Here is a 9772-nt window from a genome sequence, read left to right on the forward strand (position 1 = left end):
CACTTGGCCTTCTTCTGCTGCTTTCTCAGGCCATAGCAGAGAGCTAGATTGGAAGAGGAACAGCTGGGACATGAACTGATGCCCATATGGCTAGCCATAGAGGCTAAGCCCACAATGCCACAACACTGGCCCCTGCAGTTTCTTGAGATGAACATAAATACTTTAAGACTCCTTTTTTTCTGGCTGTTGATTATATGATCTGGGCCCCATTACGATTTCAAAGTAAATGTAACATTTTCTACAATTTGCTACGAAACCAACATAGGGTATTTTATGGGATCAGAATACTTGTAATTCAGCAAAGGTTGGTGGCATTTAGGTAAAAGTATTTGGGAATAAGAGTAGGGAAAAGTTTCCTTTAAACTTTGGATTATTGCTTAAACTGTCTTATTTGTAGCAGGTACAAGGACATGCATAGAGAGAATTAAATGATTCATTTCAGAGGCAGCATTCTGTGTGCTATAGCTGCTTAAAACATGATTTCTGTTTATACTTTTCTAAGACTTCAAACTTCATGATGTATTTGGTTCTGTGTCTCCCAAACTCAGCACTATCAGTATTCTTCTGTATCTCTCTTCTGTGGACAGAATTTTTTAAATGAGAGCCTATCCTTTTCGCTCCCAGATCTTTAGAAATTCTAGGACTTGGCTATTTGGCAATGTAGTTGTGAAAATTTCACATACTCTGAAAACTGTCATCATGACTGAGTAGTTTGTGAGGTTAACAGCACCAAAGTGGTGAATGGGACCTTAAATTCAGCCAGCTCACGCTTTTTGAGCCAAGCATTCAGCTCTGATGGGACTATATTGGCTGAAGAAAGGGAGGATTTTACTTAAACAAAAGCATGCCTAATTTCCAGGAAGATCTCTTATGGTTATAGGAATGCCATTTTTTCTAGTTCCATAACCAAAAGAAGGAGGCTTTTAAAAGATAAACAAACAGAATCTCAGAGAGGTTAAGTAACTGCTAGAGTTTACTTAGCCATTGACTTTATTTCACAACTATCCAATTGGAAAAAATAAAGCTGGAGTACTGAGTGTTGGCATGAATGTTGGAGAATAGGAGCTTTTACCTGTTTCTGACAGAAATACAAAATAATATGGCTCACAAAATTAGAGAGGAGCAAACTTAATAAACATGAACTGTGCAAAGCCTATTTGCAAGTTTGTTAACTCATTATTCAGTTGTGTTGAATGTACTGATGATTCCATGAAAGGAATTCCTCATCCTATGTATCATGTTTTTTATTTATAACATTTTCATTAGATTTCATTGGATTTTTATAAAGGTTTGTGTCTCTGACAAAATTCCTCACATTTATATACACTTTCCACCTTTTCCATTACATCTTTTAACATCACATTAACAAACTGAAGAACAAAAATCATATGCTTATATCAATAGATGAAGAGAAAGCATTTGATAAATACAATACCTTTTCATTATGGGTATAGAAGGAACATTTCTCAACACAATCAAGGCAATTCATCACAAACCCACAGCCAGCATTATACTGAATGGGACAGAGTTGTAAGCAATCCCACTGAGATTCGGAACCAGACAAGGCTGCCCACTCTCGCCATTGCTATTCAATATAGTTGTGGAAGTTTTATCCAGAGCCATTAGACAGCAAAAATAAATCAAAGGGATTCAAATTGGGAATCCGGAGCAAGAACCAGCAGATAAAAGAACCCTCTCTCCCTTCCTCCCTCCCTCCCTCCAACAAATCTTTACATAAGCCAAAAAAAAAAAAAAAAAACCCACAAAACTGTGACAAATTCACAAGAGGAAAAGCAGGCAACAGAAATGGTATCTGAGAGAATAGACATCATGTTTAACTTTAAAGTAGTCTCTATATGCGCAAAGAATTAAAGGAAATAATGCTTAAGAAACAAACCATGATGACATTTCTCTGCATAGAGAATACGAACAAAAACACAAAAATTATTAAAAAGCCAAATGAAAATTCTGCAGTCCAGAAGCACAATAAATGAAATAAAAATTTTACTAGATGAGTTCAGCAGTGTATTTTAACTTACAGAAGAAAGAATTAGTAAATTTGAAGATAAACAATAGTAATTGAACCCCAAGAATCAATACAAATAATATGTCAAACAAATTTCAAATAAAAAGAAAAAGTGAGAATCAGAGAGTGTATCAGTCCATCTTCTATTGCTATAACAAAATAACTGAGACTGAGTACCTCATAAAGAAAAGGGATTTACTGAACTCACAGCTCTGAAGATTCAAGAGGCACTGGATTTTGACTCTGGTGAGAGTCTCATAGTGGATGGCATCAAAAGGGTGGGAGTGCATGTGGAATAGGTCACATAGTGAAACAGGAATCAAGAGAGACTAAGAGGGAGAGAGCAAGAGAACGCTAAGATAGCCAGACTTGCTTTATAACAAATCATCCTCCTAAGAATTAATCTAATCTGAATAACCAGCATTAATCCCTTCCAAGGATAGTACCATGACCTAATTACCTTCTACCAGGCTCCACATTTTAAGGACTCCACCACCTCTCAGCATTGCCACAATGAGTCCCAAGCCTCTAGCATGTGAATCTTTGGGGTGCACACTCATGCCATCTCCAAACCATGGAATTGGGCCCTTTGATGCCATTTAAAGAGAATTCCTTCCCTGAAGTCAAAGGGTAGCCAAAATGAAGAACAAACTTAGAAATCCATTGTAAAATAACAGAATTCACAGAAGATTCATTCAGCCAAAAAAGTCTTCCACACCGAAGTCAGGCCCCTGGTGAAGAATGAGTGAGATCCTTAGTTTAGATATGAAGACTTCTGGGTAAACGAAGTTGAGGACCTTGAAAACTCATTCTTCTGAACTACCCTGGTTATAGAAATGTCTCCTGTTGAAAGAGACAGCCCCTACCCTTAGATCAGGAAGGCACAGAGAGGTCAATTAAGGAAGGAGCCTTACAACACAATGCTCGTCTTCTTCAGGATCTGTGTCCTTCTTATCTTCACCTACCAGATTCATACACAGGGTTAAATCTCAGCATAAACTGGGGGAGCTGAAGCTGCTATCAGAAAGCGGGTGTCACACACCAGATTTCCTACACCAAAGCTAACATGCGTCAGCAGGCCCTGGGAGGGGATCCAGAAAAAAGTGGATCAAGGGGTGGTTGGAATAAAAGCTGGATAAGGGAAAGCTGTTGATAAGGAGCCACTCCCAATCATCCAAAATTTAACACTCAGGCAAGGAGACTGGAAATGAGTCTAATAAATGGTATTTGCTGATTCATAGAAGTTTGGATAAAGTGACAGCATTCATTAAATAAACAGGAATGCCAGAAATTGCTTTGGAAGACTATGAAGGAAGCAACCAAAAGGCTTAGAAAAGTGAAATGCTATAATGGCTCTGCTATTGAAGACTAAAATCCCAACCAGCTTATAATATTTCTGCAAATCCTGGAGGACACTTTGCCTAGAAAGATGATAAAAGAAAGCAAAAAAGAAAAAATCGAAAAAACCATGAAAACATGTGTAGTTAAAGAGTGTATTGTTTCAGGCAGCTCATATTACAGGACTGAGGTCCCCAATAGCAAGGGGATGTAGGTAACCAGAAGAACAGAGGCCAGGTGTGAACACTTAACTGTAAGGTGCAAAGTGAGCATGCTGACCCTGGTAGGCAAAAGAGCTGAAACGGCAGGTAGAAGGAGTCTGAATTGCATGATGTTTGGAGATGGCTAATAGAACCTGGTGTCCTTAGGACAAGACACAAGGGCAACCAGCAAGATTACTGCTTTGTGTACATATTCGAAAAAGATCAAGAATGAACAAGAAGGCTAAGGGCAGTCCCTCCAATGGAAAGTTTCCTGAATTGAGTCAGCTCTCAGACTTAGTATCTATCACATGGAAAGGAAACTGGGGCACCAGAAATTAAGACCCAATGTCACCATGACAAGTAAATCCAGTAATAACTGCCCCAGTCTTCCCCAAAAGATCTACCACCATATACATGGGTAGCCATTACTGGAGAAAGAGAAGTGTTCAGACATTTTAAGGACTATGTGTCATAGTATCAGTGGAAACTACTACCCAGGGACCAGAGGCATCATTAAAACACCCTTCTAATGAGAGGAACACAGGACAGTCAGGTAATCAATGGAGCATCAAAATAGACCCATCTTAGAAGGTTCCACGAGGGCCTCTATTTTGCACTCTTTTTCTCTCTCTTTTCCCTCCTTCTCTCTTCTCTTTTCCATTCTGCTTCTATCCCCATTCCACCCCATCCACTTGCTCTTTCCTTCCTTCTTTCTCTTTCTCTGTTAGACACACCCATACACCCATGCACAACAGAGCAAACCCTCATTCTGCATCAGGCCCTATGCTAGGTCCTCAGAATACAGAGATGAAACGCAGGCTTGTTCATCAAAGAGCTCAGTTTAATGAGGGAGAGGGACAAGTCAGTGAGTGGCTCATTATTATATTTTCCCCACTCCTAGAGTTGAATATTAGGGTACATGAGCTCTGAGAAAAAATTTGCTATTCAACCAGGAGGGGGAAATAAATTAACAGTTTCTCAGAAGCAGTGAAATTTGACTTCGTATTTGGAAGAAAAGTAAAAGTGTTATCAGGCAGAACATGGAGACTCCCCTGTGTTTTTCTGCTCATTTTCAACTGGGACTTGGCTTTGCTCATGGTTAATTTCTTAGCATGTATTTCTAGTCATGTTAAAAAGACGTTTTCTAGAAGACCCAGCTGGTGTTAAACCAGCCATGAGAACGTTCAGAAAGCTATCTGATGAGCAGAAGCTTCTCCCTCAGGAGTTTGGCTTCCAGAAGGTAACACTTGTGCCAGGTTATTTTACTTTTCTCTCACGGATGAGCTACCCTTCTGAAGTTAACCGGAATACTCTAAAATGTAAGCACAGTGCTGCCCTGTGGTTAGAGGAGTTAAACATGCGGAACAGTACTGCTGTTGGCCCACAGACTTTCCCCTGGATTTCAGTTGCTCTTGGAGAATGGTTAATTAAAAGCAGGAATTTACAGTTAGATTTAGACTGAAACTCAGTTCTGACCTTAGGTTGATATCCAACCCTTCTGAATCTTATCATAAGCTAGAGAACATTTAGGCATAATATTTAAAGGAACAGGTGAATAGCAAAATAGGCTCATTGGTTTCAGAACTGGAATAGCCACCTAAGACCGCCCATCATTTTCTTTACATAAATCCTCGTCCAAATTCACATTATTAGCATCTTTGCTAGAATCTAAACTGAGGTTATACTGAATAACAAAAAGAAGGTGGACTGGGGAGGTAAAGGAGCAAGGGAGAGCACCCACATATTTAATAGGCAAGCTGATGGTAAGAAACACTGCAAGTGGGTTATAGTGTTCAGGGAACAATCTGAAAAGATTCATGGTCAAATGCTAGAAAGAATTTTCTTTTTTTTTAATTTATTTGACAGATAGAGTTAGACAGAGAGACAGAGAGAAAGGTCTTCCTTCCATTGGTTCACTCCCCAATTGGCCGCCACAGCTGGCGTGCTGCGCCAATCTGAAGCCAGGAGCCAGTTGCTTCCTCCTGGTCTCCCATGTGGGTGGAGGGGCTCAAGAACTTGGGCCGTCCTCCACTGCACTCCCGGGCCACAGCAGAGAGCTGGACTGGAAGAGGAGCAACTGGGACTAGAACCCGGCGCCCATATGGGATGCCGGCACCGCAGGCGGAGGATTAACCTAGTGAGCCACGGCACTGGCCCCGAAATTCTGGAAAGAATTTTCTAGGAAGCAACAATGTAAAATATAAAATATAAAATGCTGAATTATGATCAATGGAGCCAATCCTTGACTAGTAAATAAACAGGATGATAAAGTCAAGGTAAGATGGTCCCCTCTGTCTCTGAGAGCAGGCTACATGTGGCAGATGCAGAGGCTTGGGAGAGGCTGGGGCCAGGGCTCAGAATAGAACTTTTACCTTCCTACACTTAGTGAGCTTTGTTCTGTTCCCCTCTCAGGATGTTGAGATCCACTTTGGTAGGATGAGGAAGCTGGAGATCCAAGCCGTGTTAGGAGAAGGTACTGCCATGGTTTGGATTTTCATGTTGAAAATTTGCTACCCAAATCCATATATCAATGTTATTTGTAGTAGGGTCTTTGGGAGGTAATTAGGATTAGATGACTTCATGGTATTGCGACTCCTGTGATGGTGTTAGAGACTTTTTAAGAAGAGGAAGAGAGATCTAAGTTAGCAGCTTCCTCTGTCTCACCGTGTGTGCCCTTTTCCACAGCTGAAGTGGCAGCAAGAACCTCAGTAGATGCTGATCAGATGTTCGCACCATGCTCTTGAACGTTCTAGACTCTAGGACCATCAACTTAATAAACCTCTTTTTTTCTTTTTATTTGGTAGAGTTAAAGACAGTGAGAGAGAGACAGAGAGAAAGGTCTTCCTTCCGTTGGTTCATTCCCCTAATGGCCACTACTGCCGACGCTATGCCAATCTGAAGCCAGGAGCCGGGTGCTTCCTCCTGGTCTCCCATGCGGGTGCAGGGACCCAAGCACTTGGGCCATCCTCCACTGCCTTTCTGGGCCACAGCAGAGAGCTGGACTGGAAGAGGAGCAACCGGGACTAGTACCTGGCGCCCCAACCGGGACTAGAACCCGGGGTGCCAGTGCTGCAGGGGGAGGATTAGCCAGGTGAGCCACAGCACCGGCCCAAACCTCTTTTTTTAATTTAAGATTTATTTACTTATTTTGAAAAGTTACACACACACACACACACAGAAGAAGGGAGGGAGGGAGGGGGAGAGAGGGGTCTTCCATCTGCTGGTTCACTCCCCAATTGGTTGCCATGGTCCCAGCTGTGCCAAACCGAGGTTAGGAGCCAGGAACTTCTTCTGGGTCTCCCATGCTGATGCAGGGGCCCAAGAACTTGGGCCATCTTCCACTGCTTTCCCAGGCCATAGCAGGGAGCTGGGTTGGAAGTGGAGTAGCCGGGACTCGAACTGATGCCCATATGGGATGCCATCATTGCAGGGTGGCTTTACCCACTATAGCACAGCCCCTAAGTATCTATTTTTTATGAATTACTTACTCTTAGGTATTTTGTTATAGCAGCAGAAAACAGCAGACCAAAAATGTTACTGAAGTGATTTTTGTACCTCTCAAGAGAGAGAGAGGTAGTGTTTATGGCGATTAATGCTTCCAGAATATTCTGTAGGAGGGAGGAAGACAGGGCATAAGTTATCTGGATACGTATCACTGAGTTATTAGATGAAATGAGTCAGTGTGGGGATTAGGTGTTAGAGGAAGTTCACAAATTAAAAAAAGAAAGAAAATTAGGAAAATGTTGACTATGTCCAATGATATAAGTTGGCCAATGTCTTATTTATTTAAGGATTATATTTATAATCCTTTTCCTTGAATTAAAATAAACACATTATGTTTTGGTGTAAATTTGAAATGTAAACTGGACTGATGAGGAAGGAGTGGGAAACTAGACAGTGAATAGATATCAAGACAACTTGTGGCTGTGGAATGTGTAGTAGAAAGAAGACTTGGTAACTGAGTAAAGATGGAAGGATAAACAGTCCTTGATTTAGAATGATTTGACTTAAAATTTTTCAACTTTGTCATGGTGTGAAAGTGGCATGCTTTTAGTAGAGAAGTATTTTGTATTTTAAATTTCGATCTTTTCCTGGGCTAGGAATCTGCACACCATACTCTCTTGTGATGCTGAGCAGAAGCAGGGAGCCACAGCTCCTAGTTAGCTGTGAGATCTCCGGGGTAAAACTGATACCCTATGGTGGGTTGGGTGGCCAGTGGGTTTTGGGTATTATGTTTTATGTTTTTGTACCCCATCATGTCTTCAAAATGACCACTTGTGTGTATCCATGAGATATTCAACCTTTTATTTAAAAACAGGCTTTGTGTTAGATGATGCTGCCCCACTGTGGGCTAATGTAAGTGTCTGTGCCCGATATGTTTAGGGTAGACAAGGCTAAGCTGTGACACTTGATATGCTAAGTGCATTGAATACACTGGAATAGAGTTATTGGGAGGTAACTCCACCATAAGTTGAGGAACATCTATACTTGATATTAAAAATGATGATTCTATTTAGAATAGAATTAGACAAAACTTGAGAAAATAAAGGGAAGACTCATGGAAGCAGGACTTAGGGAGTGAGGACTGCAGGCTCAGTGGGGCTAGTGGAGCTGGGAGAGTTGATGTATACAGAGTTTAGGGGATGACCAGCTCAGTTGTCTGAAAATGCAGAGTCCAGTAGGAACAGGTGGGAGTATCTCTGAGCACCTCAGATATAGCCAAATGCCCAAGAGTGAGATATAGCTTTCCACAGTAGCTACCACCATTACCAACAGCATGATGAGCCTTCAGCTTCAAAACATTGCCTACCTTGTTTCTAACACCAAAGAGATCATCTCCATATTCCAGTTGGAGAATATGAGGCCCACAGAGATGAGAAGCACTATGAATGTGACCAAAAGTTGGATTAGCTAGATTTCAACTCAAGTGTGGCTGATGGCAAAGCATCCTTCTGGTATGTTCCCATCATGGTTATTGTAAAGCATTGCCGCTAAGCATTGCCAACATGCTGACTAAGAGTTGTTTAAAGGCACATAGCTGATGATCTGATGAATGAAATATGTTCTAATGGAAAACATATTGTGATTTCGAGTGAATGCTCTCAACAGGGATATCAAAAGGATCCATTTTAGAACTTTGAGTGTCAAGTAGAAGATTCTCAGAATGAATCAGTATTAGAAAGGGAGTCCTGTTGTATAAAGAAATTTCTTAGCCACTGCATGCTGTCTATTCCAAGCCAACCACACCCTGCATCCTACTAGCCCATGTTGTGTATAATCTGCAGGCAACTATCATGCTCAAAGTATACACTCCAAGGACCTCCACTGTATGCAGAAGGACATCGTGCACTTTATGCAGATGTGTGGCTACAAAGCACACAGAGACCACGTTATAAAATGAATGAGATGAAGCACAGATGAATGGGCTGAGCCTGGGAGGTCAAATGAAAATCTGTGCCCAAGATGAAGCCTCCCTTCCTTGAATGCTCCCACTGCAGTGACCAGAGGTAATAGGAAAAAAAGTTTGCTTAAGATAGATCCTGCTCTCAGGATATTTACTGCGTTTTCCCAAGTTAATTATTGTCCTTAAACAATTATTGTCAACCATCTGTGCTCCCAAGTAGGAACCAGAGCCTACAGAGGCCACCTGGCCAAGTCATAGAGGTGTGTGTTTTCCCAGAGGTGGGTCTCCACCTCCACCTAGTGGCAGACCTAATTAATGCAGCAGGGATACCTGGGAGCTCCCAGGCAGCAGAGGGGGAAGTCAGTCCCAGCAGGGATGATGTCAGAAGGAAAAGAGAACCATAGCATCTGCTCCTTTCCGGAGTGGGGAGAGGAGTGAAAAAAATACTAGAAAATGTTGGAGACATTTGGAAAACTTTAAGAGAAAATAGACAGTTCTGAAGCAGATTGAATTTCTAAAAATTGTTTGAAGGGGATTCATGAACAGAGCCTCATTTCCTGAGATAATAATGGTTTATTTCCATGAATAGGAAAACACAATCTGACTGATTCTAGAGGTGGATTGAACTGTGGTCTTAAGAAGAATAAGTGAAGGGAATTCAGTATTGTATCGATTGCTTCCGGAAGGAATAAGGAGCCAGGGGCAAAGGTAGAAGAAGTGGTTAGCATTGTAGAATCCAGATGCTGTGCCTGGAGAAGTCATGTTTGCTGGTGTGTTTGTAATCCGGAAATTGTATCAACA

Source organism: Oryctolagus cuniculus, chromosome 3 (genome assembly GCF_051225735.1).
Source record: "Oryctolagus cuniculus isolate XC-2025 breed Fujian yellow rabbit chromosome 3, ASM5122573v1, whole genome shotgun sequence".
NCBI lineage: Eukaryota > Metazoa > Chordata > Mammalia > Lagomorpha > Leporidae > Oryctolagus > Oryctolagus cuniculus.